This window comes from Hippopotamus amphibius, chromosome 7 (assembly GCF_030028045.1).
Source record: "Hippopotamus amphibius kiboko isolate mHipAmp2 chromosome 7, mHipAmp2.hap2, whole genome shotgun sequence".
Lineage (NCBI taxonomy): Eukaryota > Metazoa > Chordata > Mammalia > Artiodactyla > Hippopotamidae > Hippopotamus > Hippopotamus amphibius.
Genome location: NC_080192.1, coordinates 17,891,396 through 17,906,298, shown reverse-complemented (window position 1 = coordinate 17,906,298; position 14,903 = coordinate 17,891,396). Strand labels below are relative to the sequence as shown.

The 14,903-nt window shown below is 43.4% G+C and overlaps 1 protein-coding gene across 4 annotated transcripts in view; it reads left to right on the top strand.

Annotated features, from left to right (window-relative positions):
* The first annotated feature begins 8,247 nt into the window (after positions 1–8,247).
* Positions 8,248–14,903, top strand: part of TXNRD1 (thioredoxin reductase 1) — a 67,156-nt gene continuing 60,500 nt past the window's right edge. For 2 of the 4 annotated variants that reach the window (XM_057740569.1, XM_057740568.1), the window contains exons 1-2: positions 8,343–8,482; positions 9,786–9,895. The gene's annotated coding sequence lies outside the window, so the exon portion shown is untranslated. Of the gene's footprint in view, positions 8,483–9,785; positions 9,896–14,903 lie in introns of those variants that run through there. The other 2 variants (XM_057740570.1, XM_057740571.1) reach the window with 2 other exon arrangements.

Sequence of the window (14,903 nt, the reverse complement as noted above, 5' to 3'; positions counted from 1 at the left end):
ATGTGCTCTAGCTGAGTTGTATTTGCTCAATAACTACATGTGGTTAGAGGCTATTGGGTTGGACAATGCCCATATAGAATAATTGCATTGTCATAGAAAGTTCTATTGAACTAAGCTGTTCTAGAGGGGGAGGCTGACATTGATCAAATACCTATACATAAAAATATAACTGCAATTATAGTAAGTACCGATCAGAAAGAATACCTGGTAACACAGGAGCATTTCATAGGGGGATTTGGCTTTTGTGACTAAGACATTTGAACTAAGATTTATTGAGTGGGAGTTAGGAAAGCCTGTGGTTAGATTAATTAAAGGGCTGTAAAGAGGTTAATGGCTGGGGCATAGAGATGGAGGGAAGGTTTGGGTGAGATAAAGAGGTAGAAGGACCACAGAGGAGCTTGTAGAAAGAGGATGAGAAAACTGAGGGGCTTAGTAATTTGACTGTCTAATCAGAAATAAAACCTGGATTTAAGTCTCTGCTGTGTAATAGATGTATATTCAAAGGACTTTGCCTCTGTAATTTACAGATCTCTTCTTGCTCCTTTCCTCTTTGGAAATCACCAAATTTCTCTCTACTAGATTATTTCTTCAGCATAAAAACATGCCATAACAATTTCCTTGTTAGACAAAACAAAACCAAGAAACCTTCCTACATCCCTCTTCAGCTACTTTCCCCATTTTTTTCCTGTTTTTATAGCAAAACTCCTTCAAAGAGTTGGCTATACTTACTACTTCCATGTCCTTTTTTCCTGTTTCTTGTTGAACCTCCTTGGCTTAGGCTTTCTTTCCCCTCATCATTTTCAGAAAAGTCAGCAATGACTTCCATGACTCAGTCCTTATCTTGTAGGATTTCTCAGCAGTACCCAATAAAATTGATCTTCCTCCTTCTTGGAGCACGTCTTCCTTGGCTGGACCGTTCTCCTTTGCATTTTGCCAGGGTGCAGTCCTGGACTGCCTTCATTTCTCTAAATGCATTAACTTACTAGGTAATTTCATCTAGTCCCACGATGTGATAGCTGATTTTGTGGTACCCAGTTGTTTGGTCAGACACCAATCTAGATGTTGCCGTGAAGGTATTTTTTGATGTGATTAACATTGAAATCAATAGACTTTGAGTAAAGCAGATTACCCTCCATAATGTGAGTGAGCTTCCTGCAATCAGTTGAAGGCCTTAAGAGAAAAGATTGAAGTCTCCTGCAGAGGAAAGCAGTGTGCCTCCAGACTCAAGACTGCAATGTGAAGAGTGCTGGAATTTCCAGCCTGCTGGCCTGTTCTGTAGGTTTCAGACTTGCCAGTCCCCAAATCCTGTGAGCCAGTCTCTCAAAATAAATCTCTTTTGGACTTCCCTGGTGTTCCAGTGGTTAAGACTCCACGCATCCAGTGCAGGGGGCACAGGTTCGATCCCTGGTTGGGGAAGTTGTGCATGCCGCGCAGCATGGCCAAAAAAAACCAAACCAAACCAAAAGTCTCTCTCTCTCTCTCTCTGTTTCTCTGGAGAACCCCAACATTATCTACAATGCAATATCCATGGCATTAAATAGCTTTTATATTTGACTTCCAGTTTTTATTTCTAGCCCTGACTTCTCCCCTGAATTCCAGATTTGCATACACACTGCCTACTCAAAATCTCCATTTGGATAACAGTAGGTATCTCAAACCACACTATGGATTTGTCCCAAACCATTGCTTTCCATCTCTCCCACTCCCATCTTTTCTCCTCCTCCCTGAGTATCCCGTCTTTTTGTTAAGGAGTGCCTTCATCTACCCAGGTGCCAAGGCCAAAACCCTGGAGTCATCATTGATTCTTCTCTTTGTTTTACATCCCTCATTCCATCCATCTGTAAAACTAACTAGCTTTATCTTCAAATACATGTTCTCACCTCACTAATCCAAACCTTCATCATCTCAGCTTGGACCACCCCAGTAACTTTCTGACTGGTCTGTGTTCCTCCACTCTGAGTCCCTGCCTTAGTCTGTTCTCCACACAGCAGAGCAATCCTTTAAGGATACAACTAGATCATTTCCCCCTCCTCTCTTGTGACACTTTGGCTTCTTATCACATTAAGAATGAACTCCAAAGTCCTGACTATGGCCTTTGGGATCTGACCCCTGGCTACTCCTCTGACCTGACTATCTACCACTTTCTTCCTCACTCACTGAGCTGTAGACACACTGGTTCCCTTGCAGATCCAGGGACAAACAGGGCCGTCTCCCAGTTTAGGGCTTTAGTACGTCCTGTTTCCTCTGCTTAGAAAGATTTCCCCCTCTTAAGTCTTGCCCCTTCATTTCACTCTGGTCTCTGCTCAAGTGCCATATACTTAGATTTTTTTCCTTACCTCCCTACCCTACTTTATGCTCAGGGTACAAAGAATTCTTTCCAAAAAGCTTTTTCCCCCCCGTGAGGGGAGCAATGAGGTGGGGTGGTAACTACAGGCATTGGGCATGTGGGATCATGGGAAGCTTTTAAAATGGGAACATTACGGTGTATTTGTATGACGATGGGAATGATCAGGTGGAGAACAAGAAACTGATGATGCCAGAGAGAGAGGCTAATTTGAGGAGTGACATTATCAGCGACTGGGAAATTAAGATAAGGTGAAAATCCGCACACAAGTGGAAAGATTGGCCTTCATTAAAAAATGAGTGAAGGCAGGGAATATGGCAATTTGGTGGTTGAGATGGAGATAGGTGGGAGTTTGGGACTTCCCTGGTGGTCCAGTGATTAAGACTCCAACCTCCCAATGCAGGGAGCACGGATTCCATCCCTAGTAGAGGAATTGAGATCCTGCATGTGGCACAGCACTGCTGAAAAAAAAAAAAAAAAAAAAGGAAATAGGTGGGAGTTCTGTCTGGTTGATTCTATTTTCATAAAGTAGAAAGCAGGTCATGAGCCAATGGTAAGGTGTAGGCATTGTCAACTTAAAGAAAAACACACAAGGTAAGAGTTGTGAGTTTAAGTTTTATTCAAGGTCTTCTTGAGGACTGTAGCCCAGAGACAGCGCTCAGTTAGCTCTGAGGAGTTGCTCTGAAGAAGTAGAGGAGAGACCCGTTTATATTTGATTTTTTTGCAGGGGGTGGGGGGAGGCCAGGGAATACACACTGTCAAGCATACATCTTGGTAAAAGATTACTGCTGATCTCAAAGAACAGATATCTCAAGTTAAGTGCTTATCTAAGTATGAGAAGATGCAAGAATCTGGGGTAATTCAAATACTTCCTAAGATATGCATCTAACTATTTAAGGACCTATTTATCCAAAGCACAGAGTGCTTTTCATCCTGTTTCCATCCTGAATTCCTCTCAGGTTGGTGGGCAACAGAATTGGGTTCTGACTTAACCCTTGTAGAACTGGGTGGTGAGTGTTGGGGAGGGTAAAATTTCCCCATCTACCCCTCTTGAGTTCTTACCGCTGGACTAATAATAAAATAGACACAAGACAGATTAACAGGAGAAAGAGAAACAAATTTTAATTCACGCGCATGGAGATCCCATAGAAATGGTACCCAGGAAGTGGCCAAAGAAGGCAGCTTTTATACTTTTATAGACAAAGAAACAATACGTTTGTGAGGATTTGACAGGACAAAGAAACTTAGGTTTTAGGTGCCCAATTAGTGACAATATCAACAGAGTTTGGGCGTGGGGTAGTGTATTAAAGAAGTAACGAGTTTGTTTATATAGGCTTCCCGGCCCCAAATTCTCTATCTTTTGTGATACAGGTGTCCTACCCCTAGATGCAGGGAGTGCACCTTTTACGTGAGTGACTTATTTCCTACTTTCAGAGAGACAGAGAGTCAGAGTGTCCCTCTTGTGTTGCCTGTTTCTTAAGTAACTTTAGTTCAAAATAATCAATGTACCATTGAGGCACATTTGGGGGTGGCCTAACCTGGGCCCCGACATGAACAGTGCTTTTTGTTTTTCTTTGTTCACAGTGTGTTAGAGGTTTGGGAAAAGAGGAATAGGTATGAAACAGTCACTCTGGAAATTGGGAAAACAAATATACCAGTGATGTGAAGGATTGCTGGACATCTTTGGAGACAACTGTGATTTGTGGTCTTGACTTTATGTATTCATTTTTTTTTTTTTTTTTTTTTTGGCACACGGGCTTAGTTGCTCCGTGGCACGTGGGATCTTCCTGGAGCTGGGATTGAACCCGTGACTTCTGCATTGGCAGGCAGATTCTTAACCATTGCGCCACCTAGGAAGCCCGATATGTATTCATTTTTAATTTTTATTGGATTATAGATGATTTACAATGTTATAAATCAACTATGTTACTTTTTGCTCTACAGCAAAGTGAATCCACTCCTTTTTAGATTCTTTTCCCTTATAGGTCATTACAGAGTATTGAGTAGAGTTCCCTGTGCTATATGGTAGGCCCTTATTAGTTATCTATTTTATATATAGTGGTGTGTACACATCAATCCCAATCTTCCATTAATCCTTCCCCACTCCCCACTCCCTCGCCCCATAACCATAAGATTGTTTTCTACACCTGTGACTTTATTTCTGTTTTGTATTAATAGATAAGTTCATTTGTACCATTTGTTTAGATTCCACATATAAGCGATATCATACAATAGTTGTCCTCTGTCTCACTTACTTCACTCAGTATGACAATCTCTAGGTCCATCCATATTGCTGCAAATGGCATTATTTCATTCTTTTTTTATGGCTGAGTAATTTTCCATTGTATATATGTGTGTGGTCTTGACTTCAAAGTGAAATTACTTTTAATTTCTGTGTTTTCTCCAGCAATGTTTTCTGGTTAAGTAGAGTACAGAATATGTGGACATCTAGGTTTAACAAGTGTGGCCCTTGCCAAGTCAGTACAATTGAGGAGTTTGGACTTTATTTAGAGGTTCCTAGAGAGCTACTGGAGGTTTGCTCAGAGAAGATTTGGATGTCAGAAAGGTAGTGAGAAAGGCTTATTGAGGAATGGTAGTTTAGTGCCCCAGGACCCTTGATTGAATACCTGCGTAGACCTGTTAATAGTGTGCTTAGATGACAGCTCAGGAACAGAGGGTCTTTTCCAGCATTTTCTGCATACTTGCTATATATAACAGGTTCTGGAAGGGCATGATAAAGTCAGGCAAGATTTTGCCTTCTCAAAACTCTCTTGGATTTAGATGATTTGTAATTATTTTTAGGTGTTTGGGAACACAGACGAGGGAAGGAGCCATAAACACAGGGGAGAAATCAGGCAAGCCTTCCCAGAGGAGGTGACATTTCAGATGAGCTTTGAGGGAGTAGGCCCTTAGGGAGGGAAGATAATTTTAGGCAGGAGGAATAACATGAACCCAGTGAAGAGATGCAAGATGTACCAATAGAACAAATGCTGCATGATGAGAGATGGGGGGCGATGAGGCTCTTCTTCCATTAACCAGCAACTAAATAGAAGAAAGCCCTTCTCTCTATTTCCTGACAAGGGCAAGGCATCTGGGCCCAGAACTGTAGCAAGAATGGTTTGAAAGGAAAGTGTAGCTTTCTTTTAATGGTGATTTTTTTTTTTAACTTAAAAAATAATGACATGGCACTACTCTCAGGATTTGTGCTATAATCTAGTGAAGTTAAAATGCCTTATCTAGTCTTTTCTGGAATGCCATTAGGAAATGTGAACAATGGTAGACCTGTCTGTTACAGAAGGCTCTTAGAAGTCGACCATTATCACTTGCTTTTAGCACATTATTTTGAGTTAAATGATTTTAAAGACCCTCTGTATCCTAAGACATGCTTTTGAAATAAACTGTAGTTTCTGCAGATTTTTAAGAATGTGGAGTTACGACCCTGGTTCGTGCCTAGTTTTGTGTAGATTAAATGAAATAAGGCATGTAAAATGGTTAAAACGGAGCTTGGCACAGCAGCCAGGAGTAAATGTTAAGTTTTCTCCCTTAATCCCAGCTTTCTTTCCTTCACATTTTCATTCTTTGCTCCCTTAAGTCATCTTGTTTCCTGAACATCTATGTGCTAGACCCATCCTCCCTTCTAAGGACCCCATAATCAGGTGAGGCACTCACGTAAATAAACATCAGAGAGAGTGTCAGTTTAGTGTCTTGTAGGGGAGCAAAACTTGTCACCCCAGAATGTGTCTCTTTGGTTCGAGGATTATTTGGGGCTGATTTTTTTTAAAGAAATGAAACCTCAGAACTTTTTACCCTTTCCCCTTAACTGCCTAGAGGACCTATTCCAGGAAAAACAACTATCGCCATAGAAAACTAAAGTATAACAGGAACTTGGTGTGGTGGACTAGGCGAACTCAGTAAGGCCTATTTGATAGAAGTCCTCTCTGGGTCCAACTGTAGACACGTGACCCAGCAAACATTTGTTTGTCAAACATTTGCTCATTTTCATCTTCCTGTAAATTGCCTTCCTTCCCTTTGAAGTCCCAAGCCCTTACCCCCTTCTGCTTCTCTGGGAAGGTATACAAGCGTCAGTCGCAAAACTTGTCCTTGGACCTCATGGTCTCATATTGCTCCTTAATGTTGTTGCAGAAAAAAAACTGATCCCACGAGAAACCAAGCATAACACTCGGAGAGTTGGAGAACTCAGGTTTATTGAGCCTGTGGACCCAGATGAGCTAACGCTCCAAAATTCTGGGGCCACGTTTCAGGGGAGTCTTCTCCTTATATAGGTTAAAACATACAGCTATAATTGGTACAAACTGATTGGCTACAAATTACTATAGGTCAGGGGCAGTTACAGAGCGTGGGAGTTGCCAGGGGTTACACACATAGTAGGGGGTCCTAACAGGAACTTGTAGGAGCCAGACATTCCATTCCTATCAGGACTAAGGTCACAATTTGCATTCTCACATTGGTTGCGGGTTGAAGTTAATGGTCACTTAACAAGGCTATGTGCGGGCTTCCTAGGTGGCGCAGTGGTTAAGAATCCGCCTGATAATGCAGAGGTCATGGGTTCGATCCCAGCTCCAGGAAGATCCCACATGCCACGGAGCAACTAAGCCTATGTGCCAAAAATAAAAAAAAAAAAAGGCTAGGTGCAAAGGGTCTCAAACAAAGGCTTGGGGTGGGTGCCTGAGAGCAAGACAGTCTTCCCTTATCTGATCACTCTTAGCAATTCATTTTACTGTTTAACTGAGAGTGGCGAGCAGGCCTTTGCAAGATAGAGGAGAGGAAGTTTCAATTTCCTCATCAATGTATGTAATTAAATTTAGTTTTCTCCTGTTCATCTGTCTCATGCCAGTTTAATTCTTAGACCAGGGAGAAAAAATGTAGGAGAATGGAGAAAAGGTTTTTTTTTTTCCCTCCCCCACAATATGTTTTGTGTGTGTGTGTGTGTGTATGTACATTCAGAAATGGAGAGGCTGCACCAAGCCTCTGCCTTGCACCTGGGAAGGGACTCAAAGGAGCAAATTGTGTTTTCACGGAGGCTTTAGAAAGCAGCCACCCTTTCAACTGAGCGTGCTTCAGTCTGGCAGTATATAGACAAAGAAGTTGGAAAGACATTTATTTATTCAGCAAATATTCATAGCCACCTACTAGCGCAAGGTGCTGAGTAAGAATATGAGTAAGGGCGGTTAAGTATGAGAGCGTGTGGCTCACTTGGGCAGCTGGCTGCAGGTGCCTGACGTGGCTGGAGTTAGATATACTCAGTTTTCCTTAAAACAAACATGACAAACCAAAATCTGAGTGGGATAAGCAGGAAGTACTATGAAGCGAAGTTATGTGTTGGTGAGAATTTGTCACTTCTTTTCAGAATTAGTCAGGATGGACTAGAACTTTTTTCTTTAACCCTAAGCACTTCCTTTAGGGAATCGCCAGACTGACTAATCCATTACTTTAGGGCAATGGGTTCACTAGAATCATCCAGGGAGTTTTAGTAAACTTCAGATGCCCAGGACGCACCCCATACCAACTACATCAGAATGTCTGGGGGTGGGAGCCAGGCGTCAGTATTTTTAAAGATCTTCGCAGGACTACAATCGGTAGCAAAGTTCTGGAGTCACTGCCTGAGGGCACAGCCCGGTTTTGCTCGGTTAAGGCACACTCTTTTGGTTCCGGTTCCAAACATTCCTTAAATTGTTCTTGTTCCTTTCTCGGGTTGGGGGCGCTGTGAGCAGGAAGAGGATGTGCTGTCACCCAATTAGGAGGTCCCGCTTTGCTAAGCCCACCCGCGTAGCTGCCAGCGCCGCACGAGGAGTGGATTTTTGCTTTGTCATTCTGACTCTGGCGGTTTGCCCGCCCATTCAGAGGAAGGCGTGGCTTCTCGCAGCTACTGGAAACCCGCAGCCCTTTCCCCTCCGTCGGTTTCAGTCCCGCATTGCATCGGAGCGGCAGGCGGTGGCACGCCTGAAGGCGCCTGGTGCCCGAGCGCTCGCGTTTGTGTCAGCTTCGGGTTCACGGAAAACGGAGGCAGCCCCGAGCCCTGGGGCCGAGAGCACCCGCCTGCCCGGGGCCTTGTGGACGCAGGGGCAGGGGAGACGTTGGAAGGCGTGTCGGAGCGGGGCTGAGGCTCCTCTGAGGCGGGTGAGCTTCTCGGCGGCGTTCATTGTTTCTCCCGGGTCGGAACGCGTAGCGTGTCGGGAGGTGAGACCCGCCCCAGGTCTCTGGCTCCTCTTTGTAGAGATGGTTTGCAGAATATCGAAGAAAATGGTTTTTGTATCATATCTTAACGCACGAGTCTTCAAATGTAGGTGATGATATGATGACTAGATTGACAGAGCCTTGTCAGCGTGAAGCGGGTATAAGGATTTAAGGGTTCCTCTCGAGGAGTTTTCACACCATCGGCTCCTCAGAAATTGTGAGGGGCTGGCAAATCATGTGTGTCTCCGTGTGTTGCAGTGGGGACGCCGAGGCTCAGACTCCTGTGACCTCCCCCAGGCTGTGAAAGGAGACAACTAAGAGAAACCGGTGTTTATCTCACTGTAGGAGGCAGGACAGGGTAGGGGTTCAAGACTGCACGGCACTGCCTGGTTTGAATCCTGGCTCTGCTGTTGACTAACCAGCTGCTTGAATTTGGGTAGGAAAGCTTTTCTGTGTCTCAGTTTCCCTATCTGTGAAATGGACCTGATTGGATCTGCTTCAAAAGGGTAGTTGTGAAGATTGTGTTAACATACGCAAAGCGCTACGGAATCGTTAGCTGCTTTTATTATTGCTGTTATGAAACAACTATACTTTTGGGTGCTGGTGTGTTTTTGTCTCTTGAATGGACCTGATGTCAGTATAACTGGAGTCTGTTTTTAATTCTCACTGACTCATTCTCTACCTGAGTTCACCCGTTTGTAAAACTGGGCCAGTTGTACCCAGCATGTCATGTGAGGTGTTGCTGTATTTCAAGGTTCTCAAAAGCACCCGAAGTGGGCAGTGTTCTTAATTTTGCCTCATGGTTTCAAATTTCAGAGAAACTTTGGAAGTTGGGTTTCGGCATTCTGAATAGAGGCAGAGTTCAAAGGAAGATTAAGTGGGGAGGTGTTTTACAAAAGCTGAGGTAATTGTGTCTTAAGCTCCCTTTTGAGAGTTTTCTGAGTTCCGACATTCTGGGTAAGTAGGACGTGTATTTTAGCGAGACATGCCCGTCTTCCACTCTGGCCGGAACCCTGGCGTTTGTAGCTGGCCTCGAGGCCGTGTTTCCAGCCGGCGTGCAGGTGCGCCGGGCCGGGACCCGAGCGGGCCGCGGGCCTTAGTCAAGGTCGGGGCCGTGGCCGGGGCCGGGGCGGTCGCCCGGGGGGACTGCAGCTGGGGACGCGGAAGCCCCGCCCCCGCCGCGCACTTCCCGCCTTGGCCCCGGGGCGGAAAGACTGACCGGCTCCGCTCTGCTTTTGTGCCACAGAGGACGGGCGGGGCCTCGCGGGAGCGCTCTCCGAACTGACCTCCGAAACCGACGTACCCGTTGTGTTTGTGAAACGGAGAAAGATAGGCGGCCACGGTCCAACCCTGAAGGTAGGTGGGGGACCTTAACGTCTCTTTTAGCGCCTGAACTGGGTCGTGGTCTCAAAGCCTGGGTGATTGTGAGCGAACTTCCAGACGGAGCACATGCTTAGAAAACGACAAAGAAACGTGGGGGCCAGCTCACGTGTTCATCGACGTGGATGAGACACATTTCAGAACTGGGAAGCTTGGGACGGTAGACGGACCTATTTTCGTCTTTTAAAATAGGTTTCTTAAAAAGTGTCCTTTTCTTCCTCTTTCCCTCCCAGTAAATCCAAATAACTTAAGATTTTTTAATAGCAGTGTAAACTGCTGGAAGTGAGTTTAGAGAAGCACTGAGGAAAGTGGGTCAGGAAATGATTTATCTTTGTCCGTCCCTATCATCTTTCTCTTAAATTCTCAGGAGGGAAACCCAGAAACCCCAGGCTCTCAGGGGAGAGCAGCCAGCAAGCTCCTAGAGTGACTTTCATTTCTCTTCACATGTCTCTCTTCCAGCCCAGAGTTGACAACTGGGTAGAGGGAAAGGAGAGAAGAAATCTTTACTTTGCGTGGTGGCCAGCGTGGTGGCGAGCGTGGTGGCAGTCCTGCCTTAGGATCATCCACTGAGGGGTGGATGGGTTATGACCTGTCATACTGGCAAGATGCTGGGAAGCAGAGTGCACATTTAGGGGGATATGCAACATGGATGATGGTCTACGTCAGGTGTCCAAGCCTCAGAATCCCATCACCTTGATACATCTGGTTTAATTTTTGCTGATTTTTTGGTCATCCCTGTGTATTTGTATCTATGTAATTTTTAAGAAATGGAACTCATACATTGTCTTCCCAGAAGTAACCCTGAGGCCTCAGTTAAATGTAACAATGTATTTAGATGTGTGTGCCTTTAGGAAGGTTATAACAATTAATTTGCGTTTTTATTTACTACTTTTTCTTTTAAAAGAATCTTATTACTTTTTTAAGAATTGGTATAGGAAATGGAGATAGACTTCAAAGACATGATAAATTAATGGAAAATAATTAAAGGAGTAAAAAAGGCTTTTTGCTTGATGTAAAGTATTTTGTTACTCAGACCTTTAGTTTGCAAGTAAAATAAGACAAAGTCCTATTAATATTCTTTCCTGTCTGATCTTTTCTCTGCTTGTGTTATAAATTTGCACTTAAAAAGTTGTATAGGCATTTGATCTTTATATAAATTCTGCAGATGGTCCTGGTTTCAATATCAGTGGGAGTAAAAAGAGTCACTTTTTGCAAGCTTTGCACCCACCTTACTGATAAGATCTAATGTTCTCAATGCTATATGATCATAGTTACTTTCAGACATTTAGTGAGGTGCAATGCCATGAATGAAAAGCCTACCACCAAGTTATAACTAAAATTTTAAAAAATTATTTAGCACATCTCTTTTAGGTAAACTTCCACTCTGCTTTGTATCATTTGATTTATTTTTGGTTTTTAATGAGTACGAAGATATGGAAGAAGACACAATGAGGTAAGGACTACTGCTTTGAAATGTTCGTGAATTTTCAGACAATTGTTGCCCACATTTGGGACCAAATGATAGGTCCTGACATTCTTTAGGGAACATTGTGTTTGAGTAGAGAAAGGCATTTATTTAGTGAAGAACTGAGTGCTTATAGGATTAGTGTTACAGTCCTAAAATCCACACCTTAAAAAAGGTTAAGATTTCCTGCTTTAATTGCAACCTAAATAATGGAAAGGGAGAGCATTAAGACATCTGCTTTTGTGTTCTCTTAATATTATTGCTTCCTTTGTCTTCCTTTCCCCTCAATAAACAGCAGCAGCAGCAAAACCTACCATGCTTTCTCAGTGTGCAAGATCAGGGAGTACCGTCCTACTGGAAGGAACTGATAAGTTTAGATGACTACCTACAGGATGAAGGCTTTAAAGAAGTGCCTTTCAAAAAGACTAGACTATGGACCACCTGCACAGAGTCCCCTGGAGTGCTTGTTAAACACATATGCCTGGGCTTTACCTGAGGTCTTGTTCATTGAACCCTCTGGAAGGGGCTAGGTTCTGCCTTTTAATTTATTTTAAACAAGCTTCCTTAGGTAATTCTTAAGATAAATACCATGTTTGAGACTTGCTTTAATGTATAAGGTAGTTTGGTCGTGATTAGTTGCTAAATAATTATAATCGAGAAAAACCAAACAAAAGATTACTGTTTAATACCTAAAAGGTATTAGTTAGCAGATGGCGACTAGTAACTCAACAGGCAGGTAACACTTTCTGCCTGAATAGAACAGTGGGAAACTATGCTATCTGTGGTCAGGGCTTGTATGTCCATGTGTGAAATTGGAACTAGTGAGCTGCTGAATTCTAAGAACTGTGAAGAGTTTCTGTTGCACAAAGACATAAGGCTTTCATAAACATTTTAGTTCTTGAGAGCAAGTCTGCAAATTTTCCTTTAGGGACTCTTTCTTATATGTAAATCAGTGTTTCCAGGATTCCAGAGTTTTCACACCACTCCTTTGAAATGAATGCCTTTTGGTGGTATTGAGAGGAAAAGCAAAGCAAGTAAAAAAGTGCTTATTGGACTACAAAGTGCTAGATGTAAAGACTTCAGTAGTTTGAGATTGTAGTTTGGGGAGATAAGACTAAAACTTGCAACTTGGGACTTAATTTCTTCCAGGCATTAATAGGAGAGATGAGGGACACACAGCCGTGCATGATTAACACCCAAGTGAATTATGGAGCTGGTGTGGGAGGAGCTCAGAGGTGATGGTGTTGTGGGCAGGCTGGGGGGCCCACGTTTGGGACGGGGGTAGGCACTGAAACAGGCAGGTCTCCTTTCAAGCCTAACTTCTAAAGTTACCAGAAACCAGACTCCTAACTGAATAGATTTCAGGAATGAGTGGTAATTTAATAACTCTCTGACCATTCCCTTTCTTTCTTAATACTCTACCAAAACAGGCAGAAAGCTTGATTCTTTCCTCTGAGATAATCCCTTCTGGGGAGATTAGTAGTGTGTGTGCTTTTTGGCCTAGTTAAGGTTGAGGCCTAAGGAGAATTGAAGGACTGCTTTCACTCTGGTTTATTTAAGAAGGTAAGGGGTAAGGATTAACAAGGTTTAAAAGAGGCATAGATTGTTAGTACTGCAAATAAATTTATCGGGTGCTGATTATATAGTAAAATTTTTACTTGCTGTGAATCCATGTTAAGACCCAATGCCTTTTCCTCCCACTTTAACCAGGTGATGACACAAACCTCTTCTTTGCTGTCTGTCCTTGTACAGTGGTGTCACTATTCTGGTCCAGTCTTCAGATTTCCTGTCACCTTTCCTATCTTCATTTACCAGGGCCTGTTTCCCACACAGGTGTCTATTGCCTCTGTTAACTTTTTCCCAGGCTACTTCAGGTTCTCATTTCCTCCTGCCTAAAGAGTCTCCAATTGGCTGCCCACTTCTGATCTCCCTGCCCTTCCAGTCCATGTGCTGCAGAGTCATCTTCCTGATTGCTTCTTTGCTGCCCCCAGATTTGCATCCAGGATGATGTATACATTTCTTAACTGGGTTTTCTGTGTTCTCCAGCATCTGGCCCCAACCTGCTTTTCTGGTTATCTCCTGCTCTGCTCGCTTACCTATAACTGGAAGCTTGTGGGAATACAGTTGGAGCTGTGGTCCCTAAAATTTCCTTCCTTTGTTCTGTTCTTTACTTCATTCCTGACTTTTCTTCCTGCTCAGACCCACTTTTCCAGCTGCCTACCTGTGTCATGGTGCAGGGCTGGATTTGCCTATTTCCCTCCTCTGTGCTCCTGCAGCACTCCCACAAATCCCTGTCTCTGGGAAAGGAGGAGTCCTGCCAGTTATCAAAAGAGGAGAGTTAGACTTCATTCTTTTTGCTTATGATTCCACATCTGTCTTAGAGTTCATCAGATATTTAAATGAACATGCCTATCAATGATAGCAGCTACCATTTATTGAACATCTCTAAATGCTGTGACACCTAGTTGATTAAATACTCGCAACAGTCCTGTGAAGGAGGTGGTGTGATCCAGTTTTACAGATGAGCAAATAGAGGCCCTCAGAACTTGAGCGTGCCCAGATGACACAGCTGGTAAAGCAGCAGAGCCGGGATGGAGCGCAGGCCTGTCTGTAAAGTTCACTCTGGTGTTCTCACATTTGTGGCACTTGGCTTTGTTACCGCTATTGGGATGCATGCCTGATCTCCCTGTTGTGTGCTCATGATTCATGGCTGAGCCCATGCAAATCTTGGTATTCCTAGCATAGCTCTGGCAAATAGGCATTCGTGCATAACATACCTGCTGAGTGGAACTGCATTCCTCTGTGCTTACTAAATTGTACCCTCCTTTAGGATGAAAATGATTTGTTTTTGTATCTTCCATGTGTTATTTTTACACCTGTGTGCACTCAGTGAATACTTGTGGAATGAATGGTTGATGATAGGGCCAGGGGACTGACTTCAGTGAGGGATTTAGCTACAAGGTGTCTGATTTTTGTGAAGGTGGACTGTCTGTATTAGAGATTAAGCCCTAAGTATAATAGTTCAGGAGAGGTTCTAGGTAGCATATAAAACAGTTCAGATTTTAAAAAGCTGTATGATAGCAGCATTGTCCACCTTCAGCAGTTTATGTAGCTGTGTCCAGGTCAGTTGAGAAGAAAGTCACATTATGTCTCTTCAGCTACTATTTGGCTACTGTTTATTGAGCCCCAGTGTTACCAGTGTTGAGCTAGGCCCTGTCTTTGTTATCTTTAACTCAAGTCTGTAGGGCAATGTATATATTTTAAAGTACATTTGTCAACAGATGTTTATATATGATTTTTTACAAAGAGTCGTGGTCTCTCTGTATGACAGAGAAGACATCAGAAGACATTTACAAATGACAAATGAGGAAACACGTACTGTGAAGAAAGCACTAGTTTTGATGGTAACCCAGGCCTCCAGAGCAGAGTTTTTTCAAAGCTGCCTCCTTTAGAAGCCGTGTACCCAGTGCTTTCCTACCCCTAGTCTATCAGAATGATGCTCCTGGTCATTGCTGACTT